The 15,853-nt window shown below is 37.8% G+C and overlaps 1 pseudogene; it reads right to left on the bottom strand.

Annotated features, from left to right (window-relative positions):
* Positions 1 to 1,420: 1,420 nt before the first annotated feature.
* Positions 1,421 to 15,853, bottom strand: part of LOC143227941 (solute carrier family 53 member 1-like) — a 34,627-nt pseudogene continuing 20,194 nt past the window's right edge.

A 15,853-nucleotide genomic window follows, 5' to 3' on the forward strand; every position in this document is an offset into this window, starting at 1 on the left:
CTCTCTAAGAAACTTATTTTATTCAACAAATACTACATGTAAAGACAAGACTAAACTATATGTTCCTTACTGGTGAAGAATACACAATCTGCTCTCTGAGAAACTTATTTTATTCAACAAATACTACATGTAAAGACAAGACTAAACTATATGTTCCTTACTGGTGAACAATACACAATCTGCTCTCTGAGAAACTTATTTTATTCAACAAATACTACATGTAAAGACAAGACTAAACTATATGTTCCTTACTGGTGAAGAATACACAATCTGCTCTCTAAGAAACTTATTTTATTCAACAAATACTACATGTAAAGACAAGACTAAACTATATGTTCCTTACTGGTGAAGAATACACAATCTGCTCTCTGAGAAACTTATTTTATTCAACAAATACTACATGTAAAGACAAGACTAAACTATATGTTCCTTACTGGTGAACAATACACAATCTGCTCTCTGAGAAACTTATTTTATTCAACAAATACTACATGTAAAGACAAGACTAAACTATATGTTCCTTACTGGTGAACAATACACAATCTGCTCTCTAAGAAACTTATTTTATTCAACAAATACTACATGTAAAGACAAGACTAAACTATATGTTCCTTACTGGTGAACAATACACAATCTGCTCTCTGAGAAACTTATTTTATTCAACAAATACTACATGTAAAGACAAGACTAAACTATATGTTCCTTACTGGTGAAGAATACACAATCTGCTCTCTGAGAAACTTATTTTATTCAACAAATACTACATGTAAAGACAAGACTAAACTATATGTTCCTTACTGGTGAAGAATACACAATCTGCTCTCTAAGAAACTTATTTTATTCAACAAATACTACATGTAAAGACAAGACTAAACTATATATTCCTTACTGGTGAAGAATAGACAATCTGCTCTCTAAGAAACTTATTTTATTCAACAAATACTACATGTAAAGACAAGACTAAACTATATGTTCCTTACTGGTGAAGAATAGACAATCTGCTCTCTAAGAAACTTATTTTATTCAACAAATACTACATGTAAAGACAAGACTAAACTATATGTTCCTTACTGGTGAAGAATACACAATCTGCTCTCTAAGAAACTTATTTTATTCAACAAATACTACATGTAAAGACAAGACTAAACTATATATTCCTTACTGGTGAAGAATAGACAATCTGCTCTCTAAGAAACTTATTTTATTCAACAAATACTACATGTAAAGACAAGACTAAACTATATGTTCCTTAGTGGTGAAGAATAGACAATCTGCTCTCTAAGAAACTTATTTTATTCAACAAATACTACATGTAAAGACAAGACTAAACTATACGTTCCTTACTGGTGAACAATACACAATCTGCTCTCTGAGAAACTTATTTTATTCAACAAATACTACATGTAAAGACAAGACTAAACTATATATTCCTTACTGGTGAAGAATAGACAATCTCCTCTCTGAGAAACTTATTTTCTCCACCATTTGATTCAAACAGTCCCCAGTCCATTTTGATGTCCCAGATGTAAGTATAACAAGAGCTGACCACAGCAGACAAAATCCACAGGAAGAAGAAAGGGTTATATTCTGACTCTTCATATTGATCTGAAATCATTATGTGAAAATTAATTTATATTAACTGTGTTTAGGACTGTCATACGATTCAAATGTTAAACAGCACTGGCCAGCCTACTCTGGAATTCACAGTTCAGTGAGATACCTTCTCCAATCACAAGTAAAGTGAATTTCCTAACCATCAGGACAACCTTGTTTAAATAACTTCTCTGTTTAATAGTACTCAGAATCCATCAACTGGAGAAGAAAACAAATTATAAATACAAAAGATGTTACATAATATTGTTTAATTGAAAACACGAGCACTATATCAAACCAACACACAGAAAACAAAAACTTTTAACACCTATCATTTCATGATATTGACAACTGTTGCTTGTTTCAAATTATCTAATAAAATAAAACATAAACATAGTGTCAGAATACTAGAAATGTCCTAAATGGATTTCTTCTGTTCTGTTGTATTAAGTACATAAGAGCCGTTACCTTTAAACATGTTGAAAAGAGTTGAAAATGTCACAACACAAAATGTAGTGGAGTATTTCCCTGCATTGACCAAGTGTGGGAAAGCCTCTTTAGTATCCGGTAACGGCGCAGACACTGAGCAAATCGAAACCAGGCAGGTAAGCAGGCCACCACGGTCGAAGCATTACACCAGCGTTTGGTCCATACAGTGTACTACATCTGATATAATAATGTCCTTTAATTATTTTTAGGTTTTAACTAACACACAAAACACAAATATTTGAGAAAAACACAAAATAGTTTATTCTCTCACCGAATAAGAAAACTTTATATTTAGAGTTTCTTTATTTGTTGGATTGTGTGAAAAGCCACAGGATGGCTATCTGCTTTAGCTGTCCTTAGTTTTAAAGTGAAAATGGGAAGGCAACCATTCTCACTGCCAACTCTTGCACTGTTCTTATCAGACAATTAAGCTGTTAACTGCCAAGTATTTCAGCTGCTACAACACAACACAATTGTTTCTTTATTTTGTAACTTTTTCGTGGCGCCATTTTGGATCGAAAGTGAAACAATTTGTAAGTAGGTCAAATGCATGTATGGTGCTGACATTTAGCGTTGAAGTTAGGTATTATTAAGAAGCAATTAACTCATCCGTGGCACTGTGTTACCGATTGGATTGGACGAGTTGTCTCGTCTATGGCACTGAACAGGTTAATTGATTGATTTAGTATTTTATGGCACAAAGCAGCGAGGCTATCTGCGCCAAACATCCGGTAAAAATGTAAAAATAAAGTAAAGTAGTAACAGACATAAATGGAACTGAAGGTAAAACAAAAAAGTATAAAACCAATGTTGACACCTAGTCTACAATGTTAAGATAGAAGGCAGAGTATAAGAAGTTGTAAGGTATTTACTCTAGCAAAAAGGTAATGATCATAACCTGACTAACAGGTAAGTTCAAGAACCACCGTCAGTCACCTGAAGTTGGTCTTTCCAGTCCTGGTTCTGGGTTATGTGTCATAGCAACCAGTATCAAAATGTAAAAGAAAAGAACTTTTAAAAGATACATAGCAAAATTGTAACAATGAGTAGCCAAATGTCCAGTAAAAAGATAAAGTCAAGTAAATGGAGTAAAATTTGTAAAAGTAAATGAAGGTAAAAACAAAACAGCAATTAAAACAGAAAATGGTGTAAAAACCAATGGTAACATCCAGTCTTCAAAGTTGTAAAATATTTACTCTACCAAAATGGGAATGATCATAACCCGCCAGGAAGACTAACAGGTAAGTTCAAGAACCACCGTCAATCACCTGAAGTTGGCCTTTCCAGTCCTGGTTCCGGGTTATGTGTCATAGAAGTTATTATCAAAATGTAACAGAATAAAAGTTTTAAAAGACACTCCGCAAAATCGTAATAATGAGTAGCCAAATGTCCAGTAAAAAGATAAAAGTCAAGTAAATGGAGTAAAATTTGTAAAAGTAAATGAAGATAAAAGCAAAACGGCAATTAAAACAGAAAATGGTGCAAAAACCAATGTTGACAACCAGTCAACAAAGTTGTAAAGAACTACCTGTAGCAGAATGGTAATGATCATAACCCGCCAGGAAGACTAACAGGTAAGTATAAAAACCACCGTCAGTCACCTGAAGTTGGTCTTTCCAGTCCTGGTTCCGGGTTATGAGTCAATATGGCCAGTACTAAAAGGTAAAGTAGTAAAAGTGTGAAATAATATGCAGCAAAAGTATAATAACAACTCGCCAGGACGACTAACGAGTAGTTCAAACAGTAGTGTTAGTCACCTGAAGTTGCCCTTTCCAGTCCTGGTGTCGAGTTATTTAATGTTCTGGCCATTTTCCAATGTCAAATTGAATGAGAGAGATTAAAACTGTAAAAAAGGAACCACAATTAAAAAGGTGTAATGAATAAATATGCAACACTTAAATGAGATTAAAAGATTAATGGCCATTAAAAAATTAAAAACGTTATCAAGGTGGACAGAGTCACCATCACCAATAACACTGTCCAATGTTACAGACTGACCCTGGGAAAAAATATGTTTAAAATATTGCCGTTGTTGAGAATTGTAACGATGGCAAGAAAGTAAAACGTGGCTGATAGTGATTTGAGTGTTACACAAACTACACATTGGTGCATCAGTTCCAGATAAAAGAAAATGATGAGTTAAAAAACTGTGACCAATGCGTAGCCTAGTGAGAACAACTTCCTGCTTCCGAACTTTATGGAAGCTAGATGGCCAAAGTCCAATATAGGGTTTGATTTGAAAAAGTTTGTTGTCGCGTTGCTCACCCAAGTGGACTGCCAGCTGGCACGGAACCGAGCCTTGAAGACAAGACTATAGTCCATGTAACGGAATAGGCACAGGAGTGATGGTGCTGGAGCAGACAGATTTAGCTGCCATGTCTGCAAGCTCGTTCCCGCGAATACCAACATTGCCTGGTATCCAGAAAAACTGGATTGAAGTAGCTGCTAATGAGAAATGGGCCAGTCAGTTTTGAATATCAGTGAGAATAGGATATGAGCCAAAGTGTAGCAATTCCAAGGCAAGTATAGAACTAAGCGAATCAGTATAAATAGTGAAGTTGGAGTACTGCTCAGCTGCAATATGATCCAGGGCAAGAGATATGGCATACAGTTCAGCAGTGAACACAGAAGCTGTAGAGGGGATTCTGCACGCAACTACTGAACCACAGCAAACCATAGCAGAGCCCACTGAATTACCTGATTTGGAACCATCTGTATAAATGGGAACTGAATGAATGTTTGAAAGATATTCATTGAATAAAAGACGGTACTTCCAATCTGGATTATCTGCCTTTTTTAGGTGACTGAAAGAAAAGTCACATTTGGGGATGTAATAAGCCATGGTGGGATGGGCCGACCTGTGGAATCTGCAATGTTATCAAGGACAGACCCAATTCATCCAATTGCCGGATGCGAAAACCAAACGGAGCAATGACAGATCGTCTGTTCTGAAAAAGTACGACCCACCGAGGAAGGAAAACACATTTCCAGGTGGGATGCTTTGGTAAGGAATGAAGTTTTGAAGTATATTGTAAAGATAGTTGCAAACGACGAAGGTGCAGAGAAGGTTCATGAGATTCAACGTATAAGCTTTGAACTGGAGAGGTACGGAAAGCCCCAGTGCAGAGTCGAAGTCCTTGGTGATGAATGGGGTCCAGCATCTTTAAGGCCGAGGGTCTGGCAGAGCCATAGACCATTGATCCATAGTCGAGTTTTGATCGAATAAGAGCACGATATACCTTTAACATTGAACAGCGATCTGCCCCCCAACTGGTAGAAGAGAGAACACGGAGGATGTTCAGTGCTCTTGTGCATTTGACCCGAAGCTGCTTTAAGTGTGGTATAAAGATCAGTTTACGATCAAAGATAAGCCCCAAGAACTTGGTCTCTGGGACCACTGGCAGCATAACTTCACCGATATGAAGTTCAGGATCAGGGTGAATACCCGTCGGCGGCAAAAGTGCATGCATACAGTTTTGGAGAGAGAGAAATTAAAGCCGTTAGCCAAAGTCCACTTCCATACACAATTGAGGGCAGTTTGTAGTTGCGGCTCAATATATCTCATGTTTGATGACTGACATGAGATGTGAAAGTCGTCGACATACAGCCCATTCGCAACAGTGAGAGGGAGTTGTTCAGTGATGGCATTTATCTTTATACTGAAAAGTGTGACACTCAATACACAGCCTTGAGGGACTCCAAGTTCCTGTACAAAAGAACGGGAAAGTGTCAAACCCACACGAACTTGGAATCTCCTGTCCATTAAAAAATTTTTAATAAATATGGGTAGATGGCCATGTAACCCATATGTATGGAGGTCTCGAAAAATGCCATATCTCCATGTTGTGTCATAAGCCTTCTCTATGTCAAAGAATATTGATACAAGATGTTGGCAGTTGAGAAAGGATTTTCTGATAGATGTTTCAAGACGAATTAGGTGGTCTGTAGTGGAGTGCTGTCGACGGAACCCACACTGGGTGGGTGAGAGGAGGTTGTTTGATTCAAGAAACCAAACAAGACGAGCATTAACCATCCTTTCTAAGGTCTTACAGAGACAGCTCGTCAAAGCAATTGGACGGTAGTTTGAAAGAATCTTGGGATCTTTCCCTGGCTTAAAGAATGGTAAAATAATAGCCTGGCACCAGGCATCAGGAAAAACATTCTCCTGCCAGATCCGGTTGAAAACAATCAGAAGGACATCAAGAGAAGTAGGAGATAGATGGTGCAGCATGTCATAATGAATATCATCAGATCCAACAGACGTACTGGCAGACCGATGAAGGGCCATTTTCAGTTCCACCAGAGTAAAGGGACAATTATAGTCAAAGAAACAGTCAGTTCGAAAGGAAAGAGGTGATTGCTCTGCCCGAGTCTTGATGGCCAGGAAGGTGGAGGAACAAGCAGAAGTGCTAGATACCCGGCAAAAGCTTTCACCTAGAGTGTCAGCGATGCTCCGGACATCAGTCACCTCCTGACCATCAGAGAGTAAGATCGAGAGAGGGACAGAATTGTAATGCCCATTAACCTTTCGAATCCTGTCCCATATGATCTTGGAACTGGTGGTAGAAGATATGCTAGTTGTGAACTTAATCCAAGATTCCTTCTGGCTTTGACGTCTTACCCACCTAGCATGAGCACGGGCCCATTGGAAAGTAACACGGTTTGAAAGTGTGGGATATCTACGAAAAGTATCCCAGGCCCGTTTTTGAGCCTTCCGTGCTAAGTGGCAAGCAGGATTCCACCATGGACGAGGATATCGTGGAAAACGTGTTGAGGTTTTAGGAATACACTAAGCAGCTGCTTGTATAATACAGTCAGTTACCGCTGCTACACAGTCGTCTATTGATGGCTGATTTACAATGGCAGGATCAAGTTCTGCGAGAGCAGTGAAAGTGGACCAGTCTGCCTGATTTAGCTTCCACCGGGGCACGCAGGTAGGGTGGCATCGACCACGGCCAGTCTCTCTCAAAAGGATCAGAAAATGATCACTGCCTAGTGGATTACTGTCAGCCCTCCATGAAAAATGGGAGAATAATGAAGGGGAGCAAACCGAGAGATCAACAGAGGTAAAGGACTGACTAGGTGCATGAAAGTAAGTGGAAGAACCAGTATTGAAAAGAGAAAGATTGTGATCAGAGAGCATCCGCTCGACAGAGTGACCCCTCCTATCAATATCAGTACTTCCCCAGATGGGATGATGTCCATTAAAGTCCCCCCAGGATTAAAAAGGGAGACAGCAACTGTTCAATGACAACATCAAGGTCTTTCCAGGTGACAGGAAGAGAGAACAAACAGTGATGGTATGACCTCCAAGAGTATGTTGAATGGCAAAGACAGAGTGGGCACATACTGATCAACCAACAATGCCACCCCTCCATGCACTTGTCCATCACACAGCATGTTATTTCTCTACATATAAAATTGCCAAATGGTGACTGTATCAGAAGGTGTCAGAAATGTTTCCTGTAAGGAAAGACATACAGAATGGTAGGAAGCAACCAATGTTTTGATGTCATCCAAATTAGAATCTAAACCTCGATAGTTCCATTGTATCAAGGTGGTCATTTTTATTTATGTGGGTGGAGAACCCTTCTGTTTATGACCATATCTTTTTTCTTTACTGTCTTTATTTAAGGGAGGTTTATCGACCTCCATGGATCCTGCTCTGAGTCGATTGGGCAGGTCTTTGCTGCTGAAAGAGGATTCCAGTGACTGAGGACACAAACAATCATTTTGCATCTTGGGGTGGGAGAAGATGTGCCCAAGGAAATGCCTGTACCTGGAACCAAAGGAAGTGGATCTTGGAATTTACTGGAATGTATGTTAGGGACAGAGACAGGTATTGAAGCTAATTCATCAACTTTTTTAACCATGGAGGTCAAAAAACTTTTCATTTGGTTTGAAAATGATTATTTTAGAGTCATAGAGATATGTTTACACTCACACTGTAGTAGTGGAAGGAAGTACAGCAGTATGTGTTTGAGATGAAGTTGTGGACAGCAACTTTCGACCCTCAGGATAAGTAATGTTATGTGCTGCATCTCTTTTTCTTCCAGCCATTTAGGGAAAGAATGAAAGTAGGATGGGTAGAACCATTGCAATCGATGCAATGAGGATCCATTTGCAGTCACAGGCATCACAGTCCTTGCCACCACAACGAGCACACACCAAGGAACCACGACATGACGTATTCGAGTCACTGAACCACTGGAAACATTGGAGAGGGTTTGAAATGTATGGCCATACTTTGCAATTAAGATATCCTGCCTTGATAGCGGCAGCTGGACATGGTAAAATGATGTAAATGTCAGAATGAGGACACTGGTCAGCACTGTAGTTCAATCTTACGGCGGAGATGCACCTCACTGTAGAAACTCCTTTGGTGGAGAAATCTGCAATAATCTCCAACTCAGGGACGTTCTTCAAATCCCTCTCAACAATAACTCCTCGTGATGAATTCAAAGTAGCATGAGGTGTAACCTCAATAGGTATATCCCCAACTGCCTTTGAATGCAAGAGAAGTTCAGTGTGTTGAGATGTGGATGTTTTCACCAACATGTCACTATAGCAAAGCTTCTTTAGTGACTTTGGAGAGCCAGCAAGTCCCTCTAGTCCCTTCTGAATGAAAAAAAAGACATTTGCTCTAAAGGTTTGTCTTAAAGTGAAAGCAATATAAGAAAATGAGGTACAACAGGTGGTACAGATGGTGAGGATTGCTGCTCAGAATCTTCAAGATGTGGTCGTTTACCTATGGACTGTTTTTTCACTATTTTATTTAAGTGTTTTTTTTGAAAGATCCATATAAAAGGAATATTTCAGTGCCTACTGACCCCACCCACCATGGAGCCCTATGAGGGGATGCACTACAATGCCAAACAAGGACACTGCAGTAACACCAGGGTTTTGTGAGCACTATACCCAAACACCAGCATCCTAAAAATGGCCACAACACCCGCTGAGGACATCCAACACTGGTAATTAGTTGACCCTAGCCCAAGTGGACCAGCCAATTGACCCAAAGGGGGCTACCCCAAGGCAACCCGTGTACAGAAATTCAAGGTCAAAGTGGTGTGTTAGGGTTGGACCCCTCAACCACCAAGATCCTCTTCTCCCATTCACGGGTCACCACGCACAGCAAACATGTGGGTGGATGTTTAGATCCCAGAGGAGGTAAACTGAAAGAACAAAACCTTCCCTCAGAGGTCCCCTCACCATGTACAGGAATCCACACCAAGGAAAGATTGCAAGTTAAAAACAATATTAATTTCAGATCTGAAAGGAACAATTACTAAGCACAAAGATACCAAACAATATTAATAACATATACCACAGCACCGTACTTACAGTGATGACATATAATACAGAACCATGTTTACAATTATCACTGTCCTTTAAAGACTGTTCCTAAAATATATTGTAATGAGGCCAAAAATTTCAAATAAAATATTCTAGCCCATATCAATCACTGTAAATAATGGGTGACCTAATCACATACAGGTTGACGGACAGACTGATAATCAACATTTGAGTACTTCATGCATAGCAGTTAGGTTTAAGAAACTCGTTCTATTATACTGTTACAGTAGGGAATAACATTTGTTTCTTTATTGACAAATTTTAGTTAATAACTGCTGTAAAACACACGCTACAAACATTTATTTATTTTGAAGTATTTTGTTAACAAATGGAATTAGAAACATCCTGAAATGTTTATATTTTTATCCTATCAATGAATTACTGACTTTAAACCTCTGACAAATGAGCCTCCAGCTTGAGTTATGCCAATACTATTTTACCGACAGTTGTCACATATCACCTGTCTGCTAAAAAATGGAGTTACATCGTTCAAAGCCTGTCATACAAGTCAACATTTTTTTTCCATTTTTAAGAGTCAAGTTTCCTTGAGGATACCTTTTGTGAAACTAATATAAACCCAACGGTAAGACTTGTTGCTCACTACAAATAAATGTGGACACAACGGGGTCAGACTTTAAAGTTTACCAGACCCTCACAACACAAACCATCGAGTCTCCCAGATTTCAGTACTTAAATATGTGTTAAGAAAATTACATGAATTACCAGGATTTTTGTGATCTGTGAGAACTCTGACAGTCATTCATGAGATTAAAGTTTTTTTCCTTATAAAAGAAATTTGTTGCAATTCAAATCATTTTTCCAAGGCTGCTAATCTTAGGAAACTGTTTGAGTTAAACTTTAAATAAAGTAAGGCATCTAGCACACAGTAAATTGTTGAAAGCACTAAAGGCATTGTCCTTCAGCAGGAGTAGGGGGTATGTGCTCCTACCTCCAAACATTTTTTTTCATTCAATAAATCAAAGTTGTGCAATATGATGCAGTTTTTGAATCAATGTGTTGATACAATCTGTCAACCAATAACGTGATAAAACTACTAACTTGGCAAATACAGGGAAAGTCCTAGATGCACAAGTAAGAATACAGAGTTTCTACTGTGCAATATCAAACAATGTTTTAAAATTATAAAAACATGATCAGCTGGTAAAACCTGTGTTGATTAGCTTTTATACTATTTCACTTCTTAAGACCAACCTTAATAACCTACAAATTAACCTACTACCAACACTTAATGCTAATAACACTTAACGCTAATAACACTTGCTACTGACTAAAAATGAAAATAACATCAAGCCGTTGCCTTTCAATTTCACACCTTAGATTATTAAAACACAGACAGACTAATTAGTTACTAATTATATAATAAACAGCTTATATTTATACACCTTAAAGATACACACAGTGCTGTTGACTGATTTGTTGCCAAAGAAGTCATCACTCATTATTGGTGATTGTATTTATATTGTTTGTTTTTCACTAAGAGCTCTTTGTCCCATTTCACACAAGTCTACACATTGCACACAAGTCTACACATTGTTTTGTGGATGAAGCAAAGCGTTTTTCTTTAATAATTACTATCTCTCTTCAGTGAGGTTTTGCACTCTTATTAGTCCATGAAAGTACACCATCCGGACATGGCAACCATCTGTTGCAATAACAGAAATTCAAGGGTGTAGGAACTCTTTTTGAAACCAACAAATTGTGTCAAAATATTTGAGTTTGCTAAAATTGTGTTAAGCAAAGCTTTACTTACATACCTCCAAAAGATGTGTAACATGTTAAAAGTGTTAACAGATCCTAAGTAATTTTAATCTGTCACAGTTTGGCTAACTCTTGTATAACTTTTTCAAGAACCATGATATATTTTGGTAAAATTCAGACTTTTAAGACCATGAAATGAATGTTTGGTTTAGTTTGTTTTGAATTTCATGCAAAGCTACTTGAGGGCTATCTGCCCTAGCTATCCCTAATTTAGCAGTGTAACACAAGAGGGAAGGCAGCTAGTCATCACAACCCACTGCCAATCCTTGGGCTACTCTTTACTAACGAATATTGGGATTGACAGACACCTTATAATACCCCCATGGCTGAAATGGACATACCAAAATTCAAGATTAATACATATGAAGGCTATACGTAATATACATTTCCATATATAAATGAAACATCATATAAAACCTGACTTTTCACCTCATTCTGTTCACAATGTTTTCTCACTCACATGGAATTTTTAACTGTAGCTACGAACAACATCATAAAATTACACACCAATATTTTCTGTCCAGTCTAAGGTGCTGACATAGAAACAGATGAAATATTCAAAGTCCACCAGAACAGGTACTAAACTATTTAACTGGTCTGCAAGCCAGAAGTCGGCAAACCCAACATGAAAGAAAGGGGCTGCTACTACTCTGCCCTAGAAAATAAAATCACACTCATTAGTAATCGGTACTGATGAGGCTTTCTCATCAAGTATGAGAACACAAAGGAAATGTTTATGAAAATAGGAAAACCCATTAACTGAACCATTAAATTAACACGTGCCTAATGCTAAGTGCTCTTAAAAGTCAGATCATACACATGAATATTTAAAGCAATCTGTCCAACTGGCATGAAAACGATATTGGTTATCATCTCAGATAATAATAACCAACTTGAAATCTGTAGAGAAGAGGAATATACTCTGATAATGAATTAGGATTTTATACAATAAATTTGTAATTAAAAATCAAAGTTGAACATATGCACAAAGTTAATATGGTGTTCAATAGCCTACGCGCAGTCAATGCCAGAGTACTCCATCTATTCAGGCCTTGTGAGGGTCTAAGATCGAGACATGAAAAGTGCAAGATCTCAGTCTAGACTACGTGACGCTGTATGTTTAGTATTATTGGTTAGTAGAAACTGTTACAATATAACTGACAATGTCTGAAGTTCAAACTTAGATCTATGACAACAACTACAATAATTCAGAATGTATTCACGTGCCATTTCAACTTGATACTCATATTAGTGATAAGACACATCCAAACCTATTTATATGTACACCTAGACTAGCCTGTTAGGTTTTCAGTTATGTGGTTGGACCTTCTCTGGGAAAACCCCAGACAAAAGGTGTTGTGTTTGACATTCACTGAGGAAAATATTGCACCTTAAGAAACAAACACCTCAATAAACTGACACTTGCAGTTATTTGAAGGGTGAATTTTTTTTCCAACACTCTTCTGGCACTTACAAGTTTTGACAACTATGCCTTAATGGCACTTAAAACTTTGTTAACCTGAAGTTGACCTAAGAAGGTCATGAATAATTGTATAATTGTTCTTTGCTTTATTTTGGTAAAAGTGTTAATACCCATAGCAACTGTCCTCACACACATTTTTACTTCAAGTGGGTTTCTCATTATCGTGAAGTTAACTTTGTGTCTTGCTAATCTTAAGTTAATTTCAGTAACAAAAACTCACTAGTATTGACATAACCCTAATACATAATGATACACATTAGAAACTATTGTACTCCCCACCCTAATACATAATGATACACATTAGAAACTATTGTACTCCCCACCCTAATACATAATGATACACATTAGAAACTATTGTAGTCCACACCCTAATACATAACATTAGAAACTATTGTACTCCCCATCCTAATACATAATGATACACATTAGAAACTATTGTAGTCCCCACCCTAATACATAATGATACACATTAGAAACTATTGTAGTCCCCACCCTAATACATAATGATACACATTAGAAACTATTGTACTTCCCATTTACCACATAACCATCTCTTCACAGGAGAGAACTGGTCAATACAAGATATATCTAGATATAATTTCTGTTATTTCAAACAAGTCTACCTTAATATCCTCTCTTTCTCTGAACAGTTGGACAACTGTAAAGTTATTTATAACATTAAAAACTTTAATGAGCACTTACAGTAAAAAGCAAACTATTAAATATTGGTAAGCCATCTTCTCGCCTTCTTCATTTGTTTACTTATAAAACCTTTGTCTAAACAAACTGTCTATACTGGTTTTGAAGTTAATATCTATCTGTCATGCCCTTCTATAAATTAAAAACAGACATGTCTGGTAACAAACCCTTCAGTGTCTCTCACCATTTTAATAAATATTATTCAAATATATATATCTTAAAGTGCTATGTTTTTACACTAGTTTACCATAGGTATAACATTATCATTTTGTATAAGGTTACATAATTATCTTCTGTCCGTTAAACTGGTCCAATATGCAACTGATTGATCTAATGTGCAACTGATCACCAATTTTTTAAAATCAAATTATCAGTAGCCAAATTCTACTTTCACTCTAAATACTTTATCAACCACAGATCAGATAAGAATGCCCTTTGTATAAAATCAAATGCTAACCAGAATTCGAAGGAGCCAGAACCTGGCATGGTGTCTCATTGTCCTTACTGGATTAATAAGAAAACAAGCATGATGACCACAAGAGCCAGTGGATTTGCATAGGCTGGAATAGCAAGGGTACTGCTATAGAGGAAAGCGAGAACACTCATTGTCCAGAGAACTCCAAATATTGCGGCCATCTGTAAACAGACAGACATTCCAATGATATACAACTTCTGAGTCATAAAATCTGTATGCTTGTGACCAAAGCTATAAATCAGTTTTCTGGTCAACCAAGAATAAAATATGATGGTTCAAAAATATATACAGATATCAGAAAAACATTAACTAATGTTAGACAAGCTAGTGGACTTTGAAGTCCACAAACAAACAAGCATTGATATAAATATAGTTAAATAAATATTTATGCAAAACTGTGTAAAAAAAATGAAATACTAAATCACATGATTTGGAATATCAATTAGGAAACTGAAGTTTAGCAAAATGTATTCTGAATTAAGTTATATTTTCACAAATGTTAACATGGTTTTATTTTTAACTGGGGGACACCTACCTGTAACCTCATCCATATCACTCCTGAATGAAAGTTCAAAAATCTGCACAAAGTTTCAAAATATATAATTTTGGCATTAAGATATTAAGAAACATTTTTTTATAACAAAGCAGAAAATTTAATATCAGTGCCAGAGTATATTTTGTAGCTTGTCTTTATGACTACATAAAGAAAACAGCATGGCTCTTTTCACAAAAACTTAATATTAGTAGTGAACCTATTAAAACCTGCTCGGTTGGACACAATACCTATAGGAAACTTTCCCTTTGTTTTCTTTGTTTGGACAACCCACACGGCACTTAGGATACTTTCCCTTTGTTTGAACAACCACACGGCCATAGGAACTTTCCTTTGTTTGAACAACCCACTTTAGCGAACTTTCCCTTTGTTTGAACAACCCACCGCGACTTAGGAACTTTCCTTTGTTTGGACAACCACACGGCCCTTAGGAACTTTCCCTTTGTTTCAACAATACACACAGGCCAGGAAACTTTCCCGTTGTTTGAACAACCCACACGCCCTAGGAACTTTCCCTTGTTTGGACAACCCACACAGCAGCCAGGAACTTTCCTTTGTTTGGACAACCCACACGGCCTTGGGAACTTTCCCTTGGTTTGGACAACCCACATGGTATAGGAACTTTCCTTTGTTTGAGACAACCCCACACGGCGCATAGAACTTTCCCTTTGTTTGGACAACCACACGCATAGAACTCCTTTGCTTGGTTTCCATTGTTTCAGGGACAACCACCACACGGCATAGGAACTTTCCCTTTGTTTGGACAACCCACACGGCACTTAGACCGGAGGCTCCCTCTGTTTGGACAACCCACACGCCTTAGGGCTTTCCTTTGTTTGAACAATACACAGCGCCAGGAAACTCCCCTTTGTTTGAACAACCCACACGGCCTTAGAACTTTCCTTTGTTTGAACAACACACGCACATAGGAACTTTCCTTTTTTTGTTTGAACAATACCACACGGCCAGGAACTTTCCCTTTGTTTGAACAATTGACCAGGCATGGAAACTTTTCCCTGTTTGGACAAACCTGGGCGCTTAGGAGCTTTCCTTTGTTTGGACAATCGTGACAGCCAGAACTTTCCCTTTGTTTGAACAACCCACAGCACGCCAGAACTTTCCTTTGTTTGGACAACCCAGCAGCTTAGAGGAGCCCTTTGTTTGGACAATCCCCACCATAGAACGGCACTGGTTAGGAAACTTTCCTTTGTTTGGACAACCCACACGCCAGAACTTTCCCTTCGTTTGAACAATCCACACGGCGCCAGGAACATTTCCTTTGTTTCAACAACCCACACAGCACTGGAGAACATTCCCTTTGTTTGAACAGCCCACACAGCACTGAGGAAACATTCCCTTTGTTTGAACAACCCACACAGAACCTAGAAAACTTTCCCTTTGTTTGAGCAACCCACACAGCCCTTAG

Source organism: Tachypleus tridentatus, chromosome 10, assembly GCF_004210375.1.
Source record: "Tachypleus tridentatus isolate NWPU-2018 chromosome 10, ASM421037v1, whole genome shotgun sequence".
In the NCBI taxonomy this organism is placed as follows: Eukaryota; Metazoa; Arthropoda; class Merostomata; order Xiphosura; family Limulidae; genus Tachypleus; species Tachypleus tridentatus.